Source organism: Aptenodytes forsteri, unplaced genomic scaffold, assembly GCF_000699145.1.
Source record: "Aptenodytes forsteri isolate BGI_AS27 unplaced genomic scaffold, ASM69914v1 Scaffold32, whole genome shotgun sequence".
Lineage (NCBI taxonomy): Eukaryota > Metazoa > Chordata > Aves > Sphenisciformes > Spheniscidae > Aptenodytes > Aptenodytes forsteri.
This window is the reverse complement of record NW_008795138.1, coordinates 3,427,508-3,449,794: the sequence shown is the minus strand read 5'-3', so window position 1 is coordinate 3,449,794 and position 22,287 is coordinate 3,427,508.

The following is a 22,287-nucleotide window of genomic DNA, read 5'->3' as shown; positions in this document are numbered from 1 at the left end:
AAAAGCATCACATAATGTTCATTATTAAATTAATTTGGCACAAGTTAATTAAATTATTTATGAGACTGTTACGCAATACAACTGTCAAGGATCAATCTGAGCCTGAAAATATAATGCAATCTCAATAGTTTCAAACCTTTCTTATAAAGCTGTGCTTTTCTGTGTCTGCTGAAAACTGGGTTTTTCATGTGCTAATTATGGGGTCGGTGGGTTAATAAGGCTATGGTTTTCATGTAGTGCACATACATGCTTAGAAGGCTCAGAAAACATTTTAATTTAAATCCAGGATTTTTTTTTCCAGCTTTTTTCTGACAGGATTGATTATTTTTAGGTATTATACTGAAGACACTTGTTTCTGAGAACACTTCAGCCCTTTAGTGGCATATACACAAGCGTGATCCCCACATTGACACTGGTTACAGATACACACTATGAAGCATGATGCGTTACTGAAAGGAACAAAAATGGCTGAGCTAGCTTGTTGGTTCTTTAAATTTTGGCTCTGTTGAGGTGAACAGTGTTTTTTTATGAATACATGTTACAGAAGGAAATAAAAACAAAAATATATAGCTTCTGAGAAAATCCTGTAAAACCAGGATAATTTATTAAAAAATCATATAATTTGTATATTTTTGGGACAACATATAGAATTTTCCAGATAGGATAGAATTTTAGTGAAAGATTCATAAAACCTAGGAAAAGAGTTTTCAGAATACATGCTCTGTGTCAGCGATAATCACTTTGCATAGTCGTCTTTCCACTGCACTGATTTTAGTATTCCCTTTAAACATGACTAGTAGGTATTTATACAACTGCAAAATATATATCAAAGGGTACTGGAAAAATATAATTCACGCTCATTTGGCACTCGGTGAATAATGACACAGATGGTGGGTGAGATAATGAAAAAAACCACCAATCTATCTACTAGAATGGCTTCACTTTCATCAAGGACAGCTTTTAAAGTTCTATTGGAGCAGTTATTAGCTGTCGGAGCTTCTTACTAGATATTCTAGGAGAAGATTCAGAAATACTCTGGCTCTTAATAAATTCTGTCTGCTTTTGACCACAGCAGGTGGTCTGCAATTATTTTTAGCTACCTGGAAGAGCACAGTTTAAATATATCTTAATACTTTCTTCACAGTCTTCACATGGACAATATCACATGAATCATTCATGATAAGGATGCCAAACAAAGGAATTTGGTATGACCAAATGTTGTGATGTCAGTGACCTTTCAGTGAAGGTTTCTGTTGAGTTTCTGGAGTTGAAAGACTTGATTGTACCTACTCACTAATTACCTACGCCTCAGCAGATTATTACTGACTCTGCATATGTGACAATGCTGCTTTTTGACATTTTGGAAAGGGAATGATACTAAAGACAGGGAAGAAAAGCCTGTTTCTACTTAATTCATACTGTTGAAACAAAGACTGTAGTCCTGGTAAGTGAAAGGGTCATGAACATGAAAAAGAATAGGCAGCTAAACTACTTGGGGAAAGACTGAGAGCATTTAGTACTGCATTCAGTACATGGCATGGCAAAAAATGTTTCAGTTGGTATTCTGGTAGTGATGATACTAAATTTTATATTGTCTTTTACTATGTGATACAGAGTCATGGTTCTGATAGGGTAACATGATATGACCCATCAAGACTCTCTCATCAATGGAAAGAAATAGTCATGTATAAAGGCATCTCAATGCCTAAAACAAGTGGAATAATTTGTACTCCAAAGATGCTGGTCTTTCTTCATGGACTGTAGAAGTACTGTAGCTGAACAGACTAAATGTATAAATTTACGTAAATTTAGGTAAATTATTTTAGATATATTTAAATTTAAAGTCAGTAATCAAGTGCAAGTGAAGTTACAGCTATGCACAGAAGAAGAATGTATGTATTTAACCTCTCACTGTGGAAACATTACAATATTTCTTTATAAGAATATTTTTTTCTGTGCAAAAAAATAATTTTAGAGTAATAGCGTACTTTAGCTTGAATTACAGTCATCTAAATGAATTCTTTTTCTTCTACTGTTTTATGGAAAATCTGTTTGGTTTTTTTTCATATTCATAGCTTATTACTCTTTTCTGGCTCATCAGCCATGAAGGCTTTTTCCTGTATTTCAAAAGTCTAACAGTAAAAGCCTTGCCAAACATTCTCTTAACTATGGGCACTGTTGTTGATGTGCCAAGGCACCCAGCCAGATCAAGTCCTAATTATTTTCCTGCCCCAGGCAATAAACATTTTGACTACACTTCCTACTCACTTCCAATTCATATAGCTAGCCATGCAAACCAATCAAAAGTGAAGTGAAAAAAAAATGCTGCCTCCTCAGTTTTGCTATCGCAGGCATTTTCCCAGGCAGTTGATAACACAGGCAGAGCCTGCACACAACCAAGTAACACTACACAAAATTAAGCCCACTTTTAACCCACTGCCTTCTTCCCATGGGCCACAAAGGCTGAGCCAGCTGCTGGTGCAGCCACAGACTCGAGTACAGGATTTGTCAAAGAGAGAGAATTAGAGAATGAATGAGCGATTTGTCAAAGAGAGAGAAATAGAGAATGAATGAGCGGAGGATCAAGAGGGAGGCATAGAGGGAGGAAGGAAGGAAGGAAGGAAGGAAAAGGAAGAAGTACAGGAAGGAAAGAAGGATTAAGGAGGGAAAATAGGAAGGAGAGAATGAAGTGAAGGTTTTGGCTAAATAAGCCCTTATTTATCTAATTTAGCATCAGTGTCTTCTAACATACTTCTCTGTGTAGATGAATAAACAACTGAACCTTGAGCTTACTAACCAAAGATAATTCCCGAAAATACCTAAAGCATTCTCAGGTCACTAAAGTACAATTCTCATAACCAATTTGTATAATGGTCAAACGTGTATGTTCTATACCTTTAAGGATATTTGTTTGTGTCAGGCAAACTTCTTCGAAATAAATTTTCTGTTTGCTTTCTGAAACCCTGATGACCTATTATCTTTTTTGTTCGTACAAAGTCAGACTTGCAGGTCTGATTTATGTTCCTGTACACTCCTATATGTACAGCTAAAGGCAATATGTTAAATGTCCTGGATATTTTGAATCACATCTCTAATATTTGCTACATTGCTATGATTTCAAAGAAAAAATATATTATTCATAAAACCTCACCATTTTAATTGATTAAAATTGACTAAAATAGAAGCCTAAGTAAGAATTTTTATTACCACTTTCAATTTCCAATTGGAATACATAAATAGAAATTATTTTATAGAGGGAAACATATTCTAGGTAACGTAGAAGACTCTATGGAAGAAGACTGAAAGTCCCTTTACCATGCATTCAAATTACATGTTGCTTTAGCCACTGTTAAAGAGCATTTGTCTCCTTTCACAGAGAAGTCTTAATCTTAAGTTTCCTTCGCATTCATTTTGAAGTCTTAGTTTAGCAGACTTTGGAACAGACTAACTAATACATCACCTACTTGGAATCACCCAAATCCATAAACCAGAAAAAAATCTTCAGCTTATACATGCCTAATGTGTTCTTGCAACCTTTCTGAACCTTTGTATACTAAACATGTAATTGTGTACTAAATAAAAGGAATATGTCTCAACCATGAAAACTCATGTGTTTTAAAGCGGCTATCAGTAAATAACTGAAAATATTTTATGAACAGAAGAAATGGAATAACTGGATACAGTTTTTTCTAACTTTGCATCAATATGAATGTACACAATGTCTTTAGATTATGTTAAAATATAATTATTTTATTTTATGAGGATGCAACATAAAACATCACCAGAACTAACTACTGCAAATGATTTTTAACAGATCTTATTAAGAAGAGTAAGGATGAACTTCCTGTGTTCAGTTATTATAAGGAAGAAATGGAAAAAAAAAGAAAAAAGGAAAATAAGTAGTAGTAGTAGTAAAAACTATATGCCAGGTTCAAGTCCCCCCCAAATCAGTCTGACTTGTGATGTCTTCATACATATAAATTTGTGTGTGGGAAAAAAAAAAAGTGTTTCCTAAGTGTAGAATTTGGGGGTTTAATATAATGCCCAAGACACTCTTTGTGACACTCAGATGTCTTGTACTGTTTCTGACTCCTGTTTGTATGCACGCAATTCTTAGAATTGAATTTCTGATAGAAAGGAGAATGGCTATTGGTTTAGAATTTTGCTGTTATTACTTGGCATTCTTTTACTGAATATCCTAGACAGCTATCTCCATTACAAAAATATTGATAAAATAAAGCAATCTGAAAATTTTATAGGTGTCGTTAACCATTTTCAATTTGCAATGACAATATATTTATGTTTTATATTATCATCCTACTTTTATTTATTTTCTGTTTTTCCATCTAATTGCTTTTTTAATAGAATGTGTATTCTAGACACATTAAAAGCTTTATAGTTTAAAAAAAAAAATTGAAAACTGGGAAAATCCCTATTGTACTCCTCTCAGAATAAGTGCATACCATTTAGGAAAAAAACACTTAAAAAATCTTTTTCAATAGTAAATATATTTGTTGTAGACTAGGCCTTAGAATTCAAAACAATTCACTTAAAGTTGCACAGCAGGTTTTTCAGTATTAATATTTGTATAAAATGTACTTGACATTGAGTTCTTTCTTTTACTATATCCATGTATAACCATATTTTATTTCTAAATCCCTATCTTCATCTGAGTCTATTGCCAAATGTTTTAACCCTGCTTTTTCAAGGACATAAGCTCATTTTTTAAGGATAACAAACTCATTTGGTAGATATTACTTCAGCAATAACAACTGGATTTAAAATAAGTATCCTAAAAGTACTATTAAAAATAAATAACAAAAAAAAACCCATAAAACAATTACTCTGCCTTATCTTTTACTTTAAAAAAAAGTAATTAAATTACTTGGACATGTTCCTAATTGGTTTTAAACAGGTATGGGAAATTAAAGATTGGAACAAGCTGAACTAAATGAAAACTGTCATCTCTCTCACATGAAGATAGGGGTGACATTTGCTTTCCTCCAGTCCTCAGGCATCTCTCCCAGTTGCCAAGATTGTTCAAAGACGATCAAGAGTAGCCTTGTAATGACATCAGCCAGTGGCCTCAGCACTTGTGGGTGCATCCCATCAGGGCCCATGGACTTATGAATATTCATGACTTATGAATGTCTTAAGTATTCTCTAACCTGATCCTCTTCCACCAAGGATATATCTTTCTTGCTCCAGACTTTCCCCTGTTCTCTGGGGCCTGGAAATTCTGAAGGTCAGTCTTGCAAGTAGAGACTGAGGCAAAGATGACATTCAGTACCTCAGCCTTTTCCATGTCCTGTGAACACAATGGGTTTAGTAGCAGGTTATATATGTCCTGGTTTCAGCTAGGGTAGAGTTACTTTTCTTCCTAGTAGCTGGTACAGTGCTCTGTTTTGGATTTAGGAGGAGAACAAAGCTGATAACACACCGATGTTTGAGTTGTTGCTAGGTAGTGCTTACACCAGTCAAGGACTTTTCAGCTTCCCATACTCTACTGACTGAGAAGGCTGGAGGTGCACAAGAAGCTGGGAGGGGGCACAGCCAAACTGGCCAAAGGGACATTCCATACCATGTGACGTCATGCTCAGTACATAAACTGGGGAAAGCTGGCCGGGGGGGCCGCTGCTCTGGGACTGGCTGGGCATCGGTTATTATATTTTTATTATTATTATTTTATTTCAATTATTAAACTGTTTTTATCTCAACTCATGAGTTTCCTCACTTTTACTCTTCCTATTCTCTCCCCCATCCCACCGGGGGTGGGGGGAGTGAGCGAGCGTCTGTGTGGTGCTTAGTTGCCGACTGAGGTTAAACCACAACATTCATAATGAAACTCCATTAAAATGGAAAGATAGAATCATTTCAACAATACTTAATATTTTTACTTGGTTCAAAGTGATTATAGTCCAAAGTAATTAATTTATATATTAATCTGATTTCAACATAATACATTTTCCTGGGAAAATTTGGTATTTGAAGAAGTTAGGTTTTCTGATGAAAAATGAATCAAAGGGAAATTTCCAGTCAGCACTAATAGATAGAGAGAACAAACATATAAATTAATTAAGTTTACAAAACATGGAATACCAAGAGCTGGAACCAAGAACCATTTCCTTGGTCTTTATGTCGTCGCAATTTTATTAAATTTTACTTAAAATATTCATAAATCATTCAATTGCTTAGTAAATATTCCTTTACACCATTTTCATGAGATTTAGGTATCTACAGAAAGTTGCCTGCCTACTATGCATCCTCTATTCCTGAAAAAGAAGCTAGGACCATTTTTTCAAATTGTCATTGCAGAAAAGTTTTGCTTAGTGGAATAGCAGAGAAGTTCTAGTTCTGCACCACCTCTTGCCAGACAAGTATTAAGTACATACTAGAATATAATTGTATATATAATACCCATGTATTATGTACATGGGTATTAGATTTTAGCTTAGTGCTAGTGGTATGTTGACCTTGGCTGGCTGCATGGTGCCCACCAAGCTGCTCTGTCACTCCCCCTCCATCAGCAGGACAAGAGGAAAAAATCCAATGGAAAAGCTGATAGGTTGAGTTAAGGACAGCGAGATCTCTTAACAATTACAGTCACAGGCAAAACAGACTTGACCTGGGGAAATTAATTTAATTTATTGCCAGTCAATAACAGAGTAGGATAGTGAGAAATACAAACAAAACTAAAAGCACCTTCCTCCCACCCTCTCCTTCTTGCCACACTCACCTTCACTCCTGACTCTTCCACCTCCTCCCCCTGAGTGGCAGGTAGATGGGGATGGAGAATGGGAGTTATGGTCACTTCATAACACTTTATCTCGGCCACTTTTTCCTTCTCCACTCCTTCCTCCTCACACTGTTCCCCTGCTCCAGCGTGGGGTCCCTCCCACAGGAGATAGTCCTTCACGACCTCCTCCAACATGGGTCTTTCCCATGGGCTGCAGTTCTTCAAGAACTGCTCCAACATGTGTCTTTCCCAAAGGGTGCAGTCCTTCAGGAACAGACTGCTCCAGCTTGGGTCCCTCACGGGCCACAGGTCCTCCCAGAAGACCTGCTCCAGTGTGGGCTCCCCTCCATGGGCTGCAGCTTCCCTCAGGGCATATCTACCTGCTCCATCATGGGGTCCCTCCACAGGCTGCAGGGTGCATATGTGCTCTACCATGGTCCTCCGTGAGCTGTAGAGGGACAATCTGCTTCACCATGGTCTTCACCATGGACTGCAGCAGAATCTCTGCTCCAGTGCCTGGAGCACCTCCTCCTCCTCCTTCTTTGACCTTGGTGTCTGCAGGGCTGTTTCTCTCACATCATTCTCACTCCTCTCCCACAGTTGCTTCACAATGTTTTTTACCCTTTCTTAAGTATGTTATCATAGAGGAGCTTCCAATGTCACTGACTGTCTCAGCTTTGACCAGTGGCGGGACTGTCTTGGAGCCAGCTGGAACTGGCTCTGTCTTATATGAGGAAGCTCCTGGTGTCTTCTGACACAAGCCACCCATGCGGCCCCCGGTCCACTACCAAAACCTTGCCATGTGAACGCAATAGAGTGCTTGTGTTGCATATTTATGTACATATATTTCTGACAAGTTTATATGTAGTTAAAGCAAATAATTTCTGTCCATTCCTCAAGTAATTTTTTTTTCCAGGGACTTGAATTCAGTGAGCATTAAATGATAGTTCTGACAAATTCAATTGACTAGACATTCAGAGAGTTAAATCAATACATTAAATGGAATTGAACTTGGTGGAGTATAAAACTGATAGACTCTGTTCTGGTTTTTTTTGATTTTTTATTTCTCTAAACTTCCATATGTTTAAACTATAATGTATGAACTGCTCAGGGACTATGGGGCAATCTTCTAAATTAATTTTTCTTGATACAAGAGCCTTTACCTCTTGCACACTGCTTCTGAATATAGGAATTCTTGTATGTTTGGTTGCATAGATAACACACTTTGATAGAACAAATCATTTTACCTCCAAGATAATCTGAGGATATGAGGGATATGTATAGATCTTAAAATTTTTTTTGTTTCATTGTGTGAAAAGAGTAGCATACAGGAAGACTTGCATCAGTGGGAGTCTAGAAGACTTCTGCAAAATGAGTTACAAATGAAATCAGATCTGCATGCTACAGTCATTAAAACTGACATAAAAGTTTTCTTTAAAAGCAGAACAAGTGTTTTATCTAAGGCCTGCACAACATGTACTCTAAGACAACATTCTGGTGAATTTACAGGTGTGGAGCTGGAATTCTGGTAATTGACAAAGAACACAGAAAGCATAATGTTGAGATATGACATGTCAGTAAAAGAGTAAAAATAGGTATCAAGGGTTTGAAGAGATGTGTGTGTCCTTGTGGTGAGCGGGAGAAGTAACAGAGTGGGATTAGATTCCTCATACAGGATGACTCCAACCACCATGTAAAAGGACAGTGAAGGGAAAAGGGACACAGGCTTGGGTTCAGTTTAGAGTATGAGATTATGGGAAATTAGTTTATGTTAAATGAGATTATGGGAAAAGGACAATCTTGCAAGAGGTAGAGATCACAGGAATGGGACAGTGATGCCATAGGGGGGAAAGAAGAGCATACAACCACTCCCTCACCAATTTAAATAGTGTTCTCTATTTAGATAATATTGGGCAAAGATTTCCTTTTTATTCCTTTTTTACAATTATATGTATCAGAAGTCACTGTCCTGAAAAATAGGTATTATTTAACCTTTCTTCGCCTTTTTCGTTTCTCCCTCCCTCCTTTTCTCCCATCCCTTTCTCCTATCCTTGCTCTGCATTGAGGGAAATCTCAAATAAGGTTAAAGTTGTGGGAGCAGATTGTTTGGTTGTTTTTTGTTTTTTTTTCCCCAAAATGATTTGTAATGTGTTAATTGGTTTAAAGAGAAAATATTAAGCTCTTTAACCCTTTTCTTTATAAATAAATGCCTGTTATAGCAATTAAAATGCCTGGATGACTTGACTTTGTCACTATTCTGCACAAAAAAAAGAAAAAAAGGATATACCTCCCCGCTTTGCAAATATTCCTGTTATTCACAGTTCAACAGGTTTTCATCAAAAGGTTTGCTTTTCAGTTCATTTTTATATCAGCCCATGTAAAGACCTCTAATTCACTATGCTAGAAATTGAACATTAGCTTTATTATGGCCAGGATCCAGTACCTGAATTTCTTGTTTTACTTATTGCTTGAATAAGATCTAACATGGGCAGTTTAACTAAATCTGTTCCTATCTAAAAAAATGAGTTCTTAGTTAGTGGCAACTTATTTGGTTTTAAAACTTCAAACTTAATGTTTTTCTTAGTCATATTTAAAAGCTTTTATGCCTTCTCTTTAAGAAAGACTGATGGACTCTGTCCTTTTAAGGAGGTGAAATGGTAAACTTTTGTTGATCAAAAAGACCAAATTGTGTGAGTAAAAAATTTAGATCATTTTGCTATTATTTTCATTAAAAGCATTGTTTACCTTTTAGCATTTTTTGTTCATCACCCTTTTGAAATCTTGTGTCCTGCAAAACATGTAGCAGTACAACACGAGGAAATAGGAGGTAAGTTAAGAAAAGGAGCAGTCCAACTAGTCAGAAACTGTGCTGCTAATTAACAATTACAAGATCAGTGTGTGCAAATTGAAATATGTCCTAGGCTTCTTACCTTGGAAAATGTACCATGATGTGCAGATGTGAAGGGAATACATCTATTAAGGACTCAGGTAGACAAAATGCCTGATGTAACTGCCCAGAATATAGATGAATGCAGTTCGCTTCATCCTGCTCATAAAATGCTTTGCTATGTTGACGTTTGCGACCCCAGAGGACAGCCACGCTCCAGTAAACTGATGTTAGATATTGGTTCAGCTGTATCAGTTCTGCCGGAATCTATTTACTAGCTAACAAAATCTAAATTACATTTGGAAGCTTATTTGAAGAAAGCAATCCTTGTGCTTCATTGCCCTAGTTTAATGCACTGCTGACTCACTACACTTGTCTATCTATGTAATTCTTCAGAGAAACCTATTTTTAGCAGCCACTAACAAAACTATAAAAAAAGAAAATCACCATTTTTTTTTCTATTGTCTATTAAAGGTGTTCTTCATGTAATAGTAGTGCTCTTCAAGAGCACTACTTTTATTATTTGAACCAGTTAAAATTTTAACTTGAAAAGCTAAAAGGTATCCTGACTGACTGACAGTTACTGCTTTTGAAGAGCACAGGTGTCCCAGAAGTCCCATGTCACATCTGCCAGTCTCTTGTGAATGACTGATAACCTATGACCTCTTCAATGCAATTAAATTCAAATTTTAAGGAAATGAGCCAGTCTCTTGCTTATACAGTAAAAACGATTAGGGAAGTCTAGTTAGTTGACACTTCGATTTGGCAAGCTGAATAGCTCTGCTGACTTCACTGACCATAATGACTAGATTTCCATTGGCTATACTGAGAGCTCATTTGTATATGTTTACACTTCCTTTATTGGGTTATATGATAAAAACTTGTCTGCACCCCAACAAATGAACCCAAAGAGACAATGGCAGATGGGGAAGCCCAAACAATACCCTGGCCTGGCTACTTCCAGACCCACCACGGGAGAACCATCAGCCTCACAATCCCAGAGGAGTAGAAGGGTGCAATGGTGGGGGGAACTCAAATTAAAGACTCAGAGGAAGGGGCACCCTGTACAGACCCTTCCGAGGGCTGTCCCAGGAGAGCCTCAGCCCTTGTCCAGGTGTGAAACCCATCAAGATAAGTCAACACTAAAGCACCCATAGGACTGAGGGGAGTTGCTGCCTGGGGATATGGGATGCAAAGGAGGACCATTTCAGGATTGCCCAGGACTTATTGTGGCATTCTTAGGGAAGGAAACAAAGGTAGGAAAAGGGAATAATTGAGGTGATTTGGGAGGAACAAACATGGAAAAATAGAGGAATATGGTGATAAAAGGGGCTGGTCATACACAAAAAAGCTGGTACACTTGTCTGCCCTGTTCTGGATCAGCAGTCTCTCTGCCTGTTTCTAATTCTTTGCCTGGGTGAGAAAATCTCCATTCTGTGTGTGTGTGTGTGTGTGTGTGTGTGTGTGTGTGTGTGTGTGTGTGTGTGTGTATGTGTGTATGGGGGTCTGAGTGCAGCAGCTGGTGTTGGACCTCGGGTCACAGGGTGTCCATGGTGCAGCACCTGGAGTGAGTGAGTGTCTGGGTGCCAGTTGCCAGACTGGGAGAATGGCCCATGTGCCAGCTATTGGAGACACTGGAGTGAGTTAAACCAAGTGCCAGCCACTGGGATGGGACCAGGATCATAGGGGCCCATGTGTCCGTCATGCCTGCAACTGGTGTGCGTGAGGGAGTACAAGTGAGTGTGTGATCCTTATCAAAGATCAAGGTGGACTAGCTGGAAGGTAGGTAAAGTGGCCTGGGATACAGGGATGTGTGTTTTGAAGGGAAAGACCATGGGGAGGACCTGGTTCTCAGAGGGGCCAGTGGAGTCCTGGCCAGCTCTGCGTGTGTGTGTGTGTGAGAAGGTCTGTACTGGAGTGGGTGCGTGGCCTTGGGGCTCATATGTTAGGTGCCAGCAAGTGGCAGTCTTAGCCTAAGGGAAAAAAGAAAGACAAGCTGAGAAGGATATGATTGCTCTCTGTAAATAAACTAGAGGAGTAAAAAATAGGCGGAAAAGAGCTTCTTAAACAAACAAGCAAACAAAACCAATTCTGGCTAAAAAGCAAACAGTTGAAAGCTGGTTATAAAGTAAAATCACATTTGGAATTAATTTTCTAATCCTCAGAAAAGTGAAGTTCACCAATAGCCTTTCAATAACTTTAGGGAAGGAAGGCATCCTAGTTTTCTGCAAGAGTAGGAAACTCAGTTTACTGGCCTCTATGTCCTTGCAATCTCAAATTTCTATTTAATTAATCAAGATACACAGGGAAATGAACAATAAGACACAAGGATAAACTTAAATGGCAGGCTAAAACTTTATCAAAGGAGAAAAATGTTCCTTTCACATCTTTTCATGCATTAGATATGTAGATTTCACAAAAGGTACGTGAGTACCATGTGACTTATTCACTTGGTTTATGGTATTCCAGCTATGGATGGAGAGCATCCTCACAGCCATTACACTGATAATATGAAGCAATTGTTTGCAGTAGCTAGGAGGTAAACTATATAAAAAGTCATGCACCTCTAGTCTGACATTCTATGTCCCTATATTTTTTCTTAATGTTTAATGAAATTAACCATTGGAATAAGAATCACGTGAAATCTTTAAATCATTATTGGAGGTTTTTCTAGGACATATTTTAACATTTAACATTTAAACAAAAATTAAAGAGCTTGGTGCGGGATTCACCCATAAAACGATATCACTTGTAAAACAAAGGCCAGATCAGATCGACACAGTATTTCCTTCTTAATGTGAATTACAGTTGTATTGCTTTCACATGCAAGCTGGGTTGCCAGAATACAATCAGAATTGCACTTGCTGACCAGCATAATACTAGTGTGGGGGAGAAAACATATGCTTTTAGAATGTATTACCTTTACTGTTATTGGAAACAAATGTAGGTAAATGTTTTTACTACTGCTAAATTTTCCATTTTAATTTGTTTCCTTAAGAATTAAATTTAGGGTAAAACCCCCACTCTCTCAATGAATTTATAAATCAAAACTCTTCTTAAAATGTGTAACATACTAAGACATAGAAAACAGTATTTGTGTTGGTTTCTTTTTTTTCCTTTTTAAGGAAACATAACCATGTGAATACAAAAGTGAAATAAACATCAATACTTCTTTTCTTTTCTGAATAAATTGGATGGGACATACCAAAATTATTCTCTTTTTTTTTTTTTCCCTGTCACAATATTTCAGTGAAATAAAACACAACTAATGTTCAGAATCTCTTAATAAAGTGTTGCACACATTGAGCTGGCAACATTTGTCAGTCTAATAATATTATTTATCAGAAATAAGTGTTTTATGTTGCTATTTATTAAGAAATGGTCCAATATTAACATTTTTGTTATTTAAAAATTTCAAAAGGTCAGATTCCACATCATAAATTTGCAAAATTCACTTCTAAAATCTGTGTTTATGCACAAGACTAAATATATATGCACAAGACTAAATCACCTGACCTTCAAGCTTTCTGGGTATTCTAAAATTTCAGCTGAAAAGCAATAACTATAACACTGAATCTTTGTGAAGAAATCATGAAGTAAGTACAGACAAGTAAAAAAGAAACTTGAGTCAAACAGTCTCTAACAACAGCATATGGGAGAGCTAAGTTAGTGCTACCTTTTCTCATCCTTAAGCAGTGAGGAAAATCCCAGATTTTTATTTTATTTTATTTTTTTCTTTCTAGTTTCCATTTCCTCCAAATCTGTCTTTCCTGTTACAGTGAGGAGTGCAGAGATTCCACAGTATATGATACTGGTTTGAATTTACTCATTTTGAAATGGTATGAAGCCGATATTTGTATTTTGTTCAGAGATCCTGTGGAGCTCCCCTCTTCCTTAAAACAGAAATTCTTCTTTTTAAGAGATGAGTACACCAGAAACATTTGACATTGTTACAGATAGCTATAACTAATGTTTTGAAAATGACCCATGTAGCATCAATTCTGTTTTTAAAAAAATCATGTTGATACTGAAAGATACACACTGCATAAACAAATATGTGCAGTAGGTCAGAAACTATGTAACTTTCAGGTTTCATTGGATAAAAGAATAACAAAATATCCCTTCAACAATCATGTCTTATTTCTGCAAGTTTCAGAAAGAAATTCAAGTAGTTCTAATTAAGAACTGACTAACCAAATTAGTGTCTTGTGATGCATATCCTAATAACAGAAAACAGATGCTGCTAAATCTTGATGAGTGTTATTGTCAATGCCTGGAGCTAACACAGATAGACAGTGCATATGTATATTAACATCACATTCACTCAAATCGGATACTAGTGCTGTGTGCCACAGGGACCTCCTAAGGCAAAAAGCTTACTTACATACCCCTATTTCTATAAATATTTATGTAGTCATATACTGGCTCTTTTATGGTTTATGTAGTAGTTCACACAAAGAGGGAGACATTTCACTTTATTAAGTAAACCAATATGATACTGTAGAAGTAAAATATTTCTTAGATAGAAATAGATTCACAGAATCACAGAATGGTTTGGGTTGGAAGGGGCCATTAAAGGTCGCCTAGTCCAACCCGCCCACCATGGGCAGGGATATCTTTGACTAGATCAGGTTGCTCAAAGCCCCATCCAACCTGACCTTGAACACTTCCAATGACGGGGCATCCACAACTTCTCTGGGAAACCTGTTCCAGTGTCTGACCACTCTCACTGTAAAAAAAAAAGTCTTCCCTATGTCCAATCTGAACCTACCCTCTTTCAGTTTAAAAGGGTTGCCCCTTGTTCTGTCACTAGAGGCCTTGGTAAAAAGTGTCTCTCCATCTGTCAGCCAAACAACCAAAGAAGCTATAGCTCAAACAGAAAAGTTTGGGTTAGTCCCAAAACCAAAAGAGATTTTTGAACAGTGTAAACATCCCAGTACCTCAGAGGTGCTGTTCTGGTTACTTTCTCTAGAGTTCTTATCCCAGTCAGAGCTTACCACACTCTCAAATATGTCAACATAATGCCATTGTACTAGACCTACCAAAAAGACTTAGATTAGCTTAAATACTTCTTACCACGGATTTCATTTCACCTGGATAGAGAAAGCACACATTTTATTAGGAGAAAGAAAGCTTTTAACCTACATCCATAAATGTCCATTTGCACATATTGTGAACTCAGTCTTTTGTACCCTCATTAAATGCCTACCAATTCATTAGGAAATTCAAAATTTTTGGAGGTATGTACAAGACTTAACTGTAATTTCAAAACAATTCTTATTCAGGAAAATGTGTTAAATATTAATTCAAGTGTCAGGGGAGGGGTTGTATGTTTTCTTTTTTCTAAAAAGAAATGCCAAAGCCAAGATAATGCTTTCTGTACATGCATCTGTGATAAACTGCTCTATAACCTTGGATACATTATGTAAAAAGAGAACACTAATGTTTGTCAGAAGGCTATGTTAGGAAAGTTAATTAGGTAATGACCATGCACTGCTACTGAAATGCAAAGCAGAATGTAAATTCAAAACATTTTTTAAATTATTATTATTTTACAGTTTTATCAGGTGCCTTTTCAGCAAAATTTGTCAAACTTCTATTTAGACACGTGCCCAAGGAGTCTTTGAAGCAAGCTGTTTTACATTTGAAGTACATAATTAAAGATTAAACATTCCAGATGACAAAATGGTGTGGTAAAATCCAGATTTCTCATACAGATTTCACAATTAGCTTAAAAAGGCCATATATAATTTTCTGTATGCTGTTGTGACACATTAAGTGAAGGCCAAAATCAGATACAGAGCTTTGGGGATTTGTTGATCAAAGTAATTGCTTCCAGTTTGAAATGCATAATGAGACAGCCCTGCATTGCATTTGTGTACCCTTTTATATTCAGCAAAGCTAAACAGGTCTTTGCAATTAGCTGTAACTCACCACATGTTTGAAAAAGGAAGTATAATGAAGAACAAAGATCCATAGCAGAATTCTTGAGACTGGACAGAGAAGCCTGCCTATGCCCTAGTGCTTCTGTAATGGCAGGCAACTCCATGTTCTACACAGACTTTTCAGCTTTAGAGGAGACATTTGCTATACCAGTTTACATTGTTGCAAATTACTTATTTTAATAGCTTCACCCGACTCATAAATAGATGTTTGGAACCTTATCGAAATCTGTTTATGGCAAGAGAGAGAAACCTGTGTATTTCAGTTCAATTAATTCACAAATATGTAAAGTTTTCATTTCTCAAAATATTATTGAGGAAATAATCCTTCAAAATGGCTTAAGGAATATCCCAAATTTACATACATGCATTGGCTGGATAAGGCCAGAATCACCCAGTCTTTCTCAGGATAAACCTTGGAAAGACTATCCAAAATCAGATTGCATGAATCATCTAGAAGTTCATGTAATCAGCTAGAAGAAAAAAGTACCGAAAAAGAAATGGTGCATATTAAGTAAATATACTATATGATATGCAGACATATTTAAGTTATGTATACTTAGAAGTCTTTTAAATTGAAAGTATCAAAAAAACCCCAAACATAAAGACAACCAAATAAAATATGTTCAGCTGTGTGTTTTGCATTTTCTAATCAGCTTATTAAAGATTAATTTGGACGGATAATTTTTCCTTACATGAACCATTTAACTCCATAATCTCATTTTAAAAACTAATAATTTTATTCATTTTAATAAATATAATCAACTCACAATTACCACATACCTCACTGTCTGAAAACTTATCATGCACTCAATAACAAAAACTATGTGCACATGAAAACTTTTAACTGTTTACAGTTAATTACATGTTTATTACTCAACATGTTTTGCACAACATCCAGACTGTTGTAAATGCAGTTAGTTAATAAAATAACTTTTTTTCCTCTGAAACTGCAGCCTGAAATACCTATATCTTTCTGTAAGAAATTCAAATTTTGAGTTTATTGTGTTTAATGAGAATGATGATTGTGTTATGGGTTTTCATTTTTCTGTAATACAGCAATAATTCAATATGTGTGGTCAATAATTTTAAATTTACCTCTGAGTCACCACAAAAGACAATTAAGACTGTGAAAGTATGTAAAGAAAAAAATAAACAAGTATTAATATTTTTAGAACACTATAGGAAAGTTTAAAGTACTAGATGTTTCAGTTGTCTATAAATCCATAAACCTAAATAATTAATTATTTAAATCCTCAAAGTAATACATGTCATTATTATGATAATACATCTGAACAGTGTAGGCACTGTGTATGTTTACAATATGACTATCTCAGAGAGCTCACAACTAAAATCGACTTAATACATAATGTTGGAGAAAATAATTACATGGTGTATACGCCCCAGCTACTCTCTCACTCCCCATCCTCAACAGGACAGGGGGAGAAAATAAGATAAAAAAGCTCATGGGTCACAATAAGGACAGGGAGATTGCTCACCAATTACCATCACAAGCAAAACAGACTCAACTTGCGGAAGATTAATTTAATTTATTGCTAGTTTAAAACAGGGTAGGATATAGTTTGGTCACTTCATAACACTTTGTCTCTGCCACTTCTTCCTTCTCATGCTGTTCCCCTGCTCCAGCGTGGGGTCCCCCCACAGGACACAGTCCTTCATGAACTTCTCCAACTTCCCACGGGCTGCAGTTCTTCAAGAACTGCTCCAGCATGTGACCTTTCCACAGGGTGCAGTACTTCAGGAACAGCCTGCTCCAGCGTGGGTCCCCCACAGGCCACAGTTCTTGCCAGAAAACATGATCTTGTGTGGGCTCCTCTCCACAGGCTGCAGCTCCTGCCAGGAGCCTGCTTCTGTGTGGGGTCCTCCGCGGGCTGCAGGGTGGATATTTGCTCCATCGTGGTCCTCCATGGGCTGCAGGGGCACAACCTGCTTCGCCATTGTCTTCTCCATGGGCTGCACAGGAACCCCTGCTCTGGTGCCTGGAGAACCTCCTCCTCCTCCTTCTTCACTGATCTTGGTGTCTGCAGGGCTGTTTCACATTTTTCTCTCTCCTCTCTCACAGCTGTTGCACAGTGTTTTTTACCCTTTCTTAAATATGTTATCACAGAGGAGCTTCCAATGTCATCGATTGTCTCAGCTTTGGCCAGCAGTGGGTCCCTCTTGAAGCCGGTTGGAACTGGCTCTGTCCGACATGGGGACAGCTCCTGGTGTCTTCTCACAGAAGCCCCCCCTGCAGCCCCCAGTCCACTACCAAAACCTTGCCACGTAAACCCAACATGGTTTATTACATCCATATGTAAGGTGCCAAACTCTCAGATTGTATTTCTGTTTGGATACTAAAATGCAGTAATGTTTTTCTTGTCTTTGAGAAGAAGAAGCTGAGTAAGCCAGCTAATCTCTCCATGCCACAAAATGTAAACAAAGAAGTACTACTTATCCATCGGTAAGTTAGGAAGCAAATGCATTCAATATGTAACATATGTAATGCATTTAACTATGCTGGAAGAAAGGAGTCCTTTAAAATAATGCAATTAAGTTTAGAAATTTTTTGTCTTAGTCAGAAATACTTTAATTCAGGGTCTTATATAACTGGTGACAATTTGCCTGGGGGGTTCATCAGCCATATTGAAAGTTTTCTCCTAACTGTTTCTGGAACTATAAGACAAAAAACAGTGGTTTTTTTTTAAGAAATTTTTAAAAAAAAATCCCCCCCCCCCCCCCCCCCCATTGAGATATCTAAAAGAATAGGATTTCAAATTACCTCAGTTTTATTTTGAATCTCTGGCAATGAGTTACATCTTTATGATTCTCAAAAAGCAATTTGTATCAATTTCGTTAAGAAACTGTAAAGCCTCAGCTAATCAGAATGAACTTGTTCTAACAAAGATGCCATTTGAGGAGTCACATTGATTGACATATAGTTAAAGAATCTCTTTTCAACCTAATGATCTGTGTATGATGAATTTTGTGATTAAAATGCTAGATACAAAATATGAAAATATTTTATTTCTCTTCTTACATTTTTAATATCTATTTTATATTGGTCTTTGCTTTTTTATTGGTTATCATTCTATTCCCTGTTAAAATATATTTCCACAGGCAACTTATTACAATAATACATAAGAACTATCATTAATAAACTCTTGCTTTATGAAATTGTCCTATTAGCATACTGAAATGGAAAAAATATGTTTCATGCACATGCTACTTCCAGGCTGCATATAGGAAAAAAGACAGAGTATTATAATTTTCTTTTTTTTCCTTTTTTGGTAAGTATTTGTAGTTAAGAGGAACACTTCAAATAATAACAAAAACTCCAGCAACACTGACAAGAAAAACCCAAAATCCCAACAACAACAAAAAAATCTATTCATTGTTAATGATTATTTAAAATTCATTAATTTTCAGGAAACAACAGCAAAATAGAAAAAAAAAAAATCCCAATACAACTATAGCTTTTCATCTGTGGCTTATCATGTCAATGTGAGTTTTTTGGTTATTTGTATTTACTATCATGATACAATAATAAATGTGTGCATGTGAAGTAATGAAAGCCATCTATTAACACTGCATTTCCTCAAGTGAAGTTTCCGTGGTAAGCTTTGACTAGAATGTTCATCTAAGAAAGGTTAGCATAACTGATTCTTATTCCCAGTCTGTATTAATAAATTATGGATAAAGAAAAAAAACCTAATTATATTAATTACTGATGAATGATTACTGAAAATCATCCGGTAACCTCTTTGAAATTGCAATATAATTATATTTTAATTGCAGTATACTTCTTTAAGAATACCATTTTAGAGAGGAAAAAAGTTCAAGTACAGGACATATTGCACAAATCTATCAAGAAGAGTCTAAACACATTGAAAATGTTGTCCTTGTGAAACATTAAAGATGGAGATACAACTTTCTCAGAGGCACCTCAAAAAATAAACCAAAGTTAACAGAGATAATTAGAATTTAAATTTAGTTTATTTGGAGCAAATGGTTTGCTTCTGGTGATTTTTCATTAATCAAATTAAAGGTGAAACTTCAGTTCTTCTCCTACCATATGATATCAATTCCTGTGTAAGATTATACCTTGCAGCATTAACACAATTACTACATGAAGTAGAAGATAAAGAGAAAAAGGGTTATCAAAGCTCATCCATGCGATACCAGGGTCACCTATTTATACTTACCTCTTTTAAAAATTCAACGTTTTTGTGTACTAATTGTGAGGATATGCAGGCAAATGACTAGACTCTGCCCTGAGGTTTAGCTAAGAGAACAGACCATGAGAAACTGCTGAACCTGACATGAGAAAAGGCTGTACGTGACGAATAACAGAGTGAGAAGCTGAGAGAAGTTACAGATAGCTCTGTGAGGGATGGCCAAATCACACAGGCGGTTCAGGTGGAGGTATTAAAGAGACGACCAACTTTCAAAGGGAGCACTGGGGGGCTTTTGGGGAGGAGAATCTCAGGTAACCCCATTGGTGATACTATGTAAGACTGAAATCACCTTGATAATGGTACCAGAAATACCAAATCTGGGTATGGTTATAGGAAAACTGGGACCAGTGGAGAAAATGTAATTTTTGGCAGATTGTTTATTTGGGAGGTAGCAAGGGTAAGAAAGGAGAAGGCTTAAGGTATATGGGGGAAGAACAAGCATAGGAAAACAGAGAGAAGATGGAGCAAAAATGGCTGGTCAACCATAAGCAAGCACATTTGTCTGATTGAGCCTTGCCCCTGATCGCTGCAGTCTATCCTATCTTCTTATTAAATCATATTCCAAACTGGGGTTTTTTTGTGTGATCTTACTTTTTACTCTATGTGCACGTGTGATGAGAGATTTAGGTGCTGGCAGTTGGAGATACTGATTGTTTAGAGTCAGCTGCTGTGTGTATGTATAATTTGTTAGCAAATGTCAAGCTGGACCAGGAGACCCACATCTGGAAAAAAACAGCCCTTGAGCCAATGACTGTATAAGTAATCTGGGATCTGGGCATGGACATTAAGCAGACTTAAATAATGTCGTACTAATATTTAAGGGATCTGTGACTGTAGCGTGCTTGTAAATTTAGATAGTTTGGGTTGAAGAGAAGTGTACATCCATCAGTGAACCTCAATCCTGATCCGCTGGAAAGAGGAACAGCCCTGTGCTGCCTGTACTCATATTTATGTGAGAGCCATTGGTGTTTATGTGGGTGCTGTTAAACCAATGCTCTGTGGTGAGCCATGTTAATGTCTTCTGTGTGTGCGCATGTGCATGTGTTTGAGTATCTGCCTCTGCAACGTGGGTTCCACCTTGCTGCTTGTCAGACCTGCAAACGGACCCAACAGCAGCCACAACCTCCTCGGTATTAGAGTGCACCATATTTCGCTTTAACAGACAAGGAAGGAAAAAAAAAAACTGGGTTCTGAATTTCACTGGGATTTGGCAGCTCCTTAACATAAATTCTTTATCTTATGTAAAGTTATCTGATTTTGAATCACTAGTTTAGTAACTAAAAACAGAAGGCGTTCAGTTCTAACCTTGATTTTGGTATAGTTACGTGCATGTATGTATACATAAATAGAGATATAGGCAAATTAAGTCAAAATTTTAAAAATAAAATTTATTACCTGATGAAACATTCTTGAAAAGTTTCCTGCAAATTTTCTTTGTCATAGTCATCACAAATTCCCAAATATCCAACAGCTTATTATAAAATACTATAACTTAACTTGTAATATTTTCAATTGCATTTTGTCATATGTTCAGCACAGTGTGAGTTGCCAAAGAAAGCTCATCAAGTTGCATTCTACTGTGAATTAAAAAGAGAAGTCTGAATCTGTATTATTAAAGTGGTCATCCATTTTTATCCAATTTCCTCACTATCTGATAACTATGACTTGCTGCTTTATTCATTCTTGGAACATGATCAGAAGATACTGTCAAACGGATATTATACCAGACATCATGTATGAAAAAATAAAAATTCAAGGGCTGAAAGTGGAAGAAAGGGATGGTGGAAAGTGATGATCTCTTTATAGAGGTTACTTTCATTATAGATAATGAAAGAAGAGAATATAAAACTGAAACCCTTATGTTAAGCAGACTGCACTTCCCACTTAAATGTTTGCAAAACAGTGTTGGTATTTGGAAATTTATTATGGGAACATAAGGAAACAACCTAGCTCATTCACTGATTCTGATTTTAATTTAGTCTTGAAAAAGTACCTATCGCACTTTCCAATTATCAATACCTGTTTCTTCATTTTTTTAATATAACTTCTATAATTCATATAATAAATTATTTCAGGGAATTTTAATTCTAGTGCTGTGCATACCCAAATACTCATTAAAAATGAACACTTTGGTTAATTCCTGTTACTTACATATACTCAGTATCCTGTAGATGGTTAGAATGCTAACATTCTTTAAAGTGGATTCCATATCACATATGCAGTGATGTAGATATATTTACCATTTATTTTCCTTATTTCCTCTCTTTTACAGCAGCACTTTGAATTTCCATCTTCTAATAAAGTAAACAACTGCCAAGAATAGGTATTTGCTTGATGCTAATACTACAAAAGGCTTTAAAGTAAGAAGGGAATTTGTGCTTTTGTTTCCTTCTTTTTTATGTCATTTTGTTGGTAATTTTCTACACAATTTTGGGACAAGACATATTGTTAAAGAGGATGAAAACTTCAGAAATAATATTCACC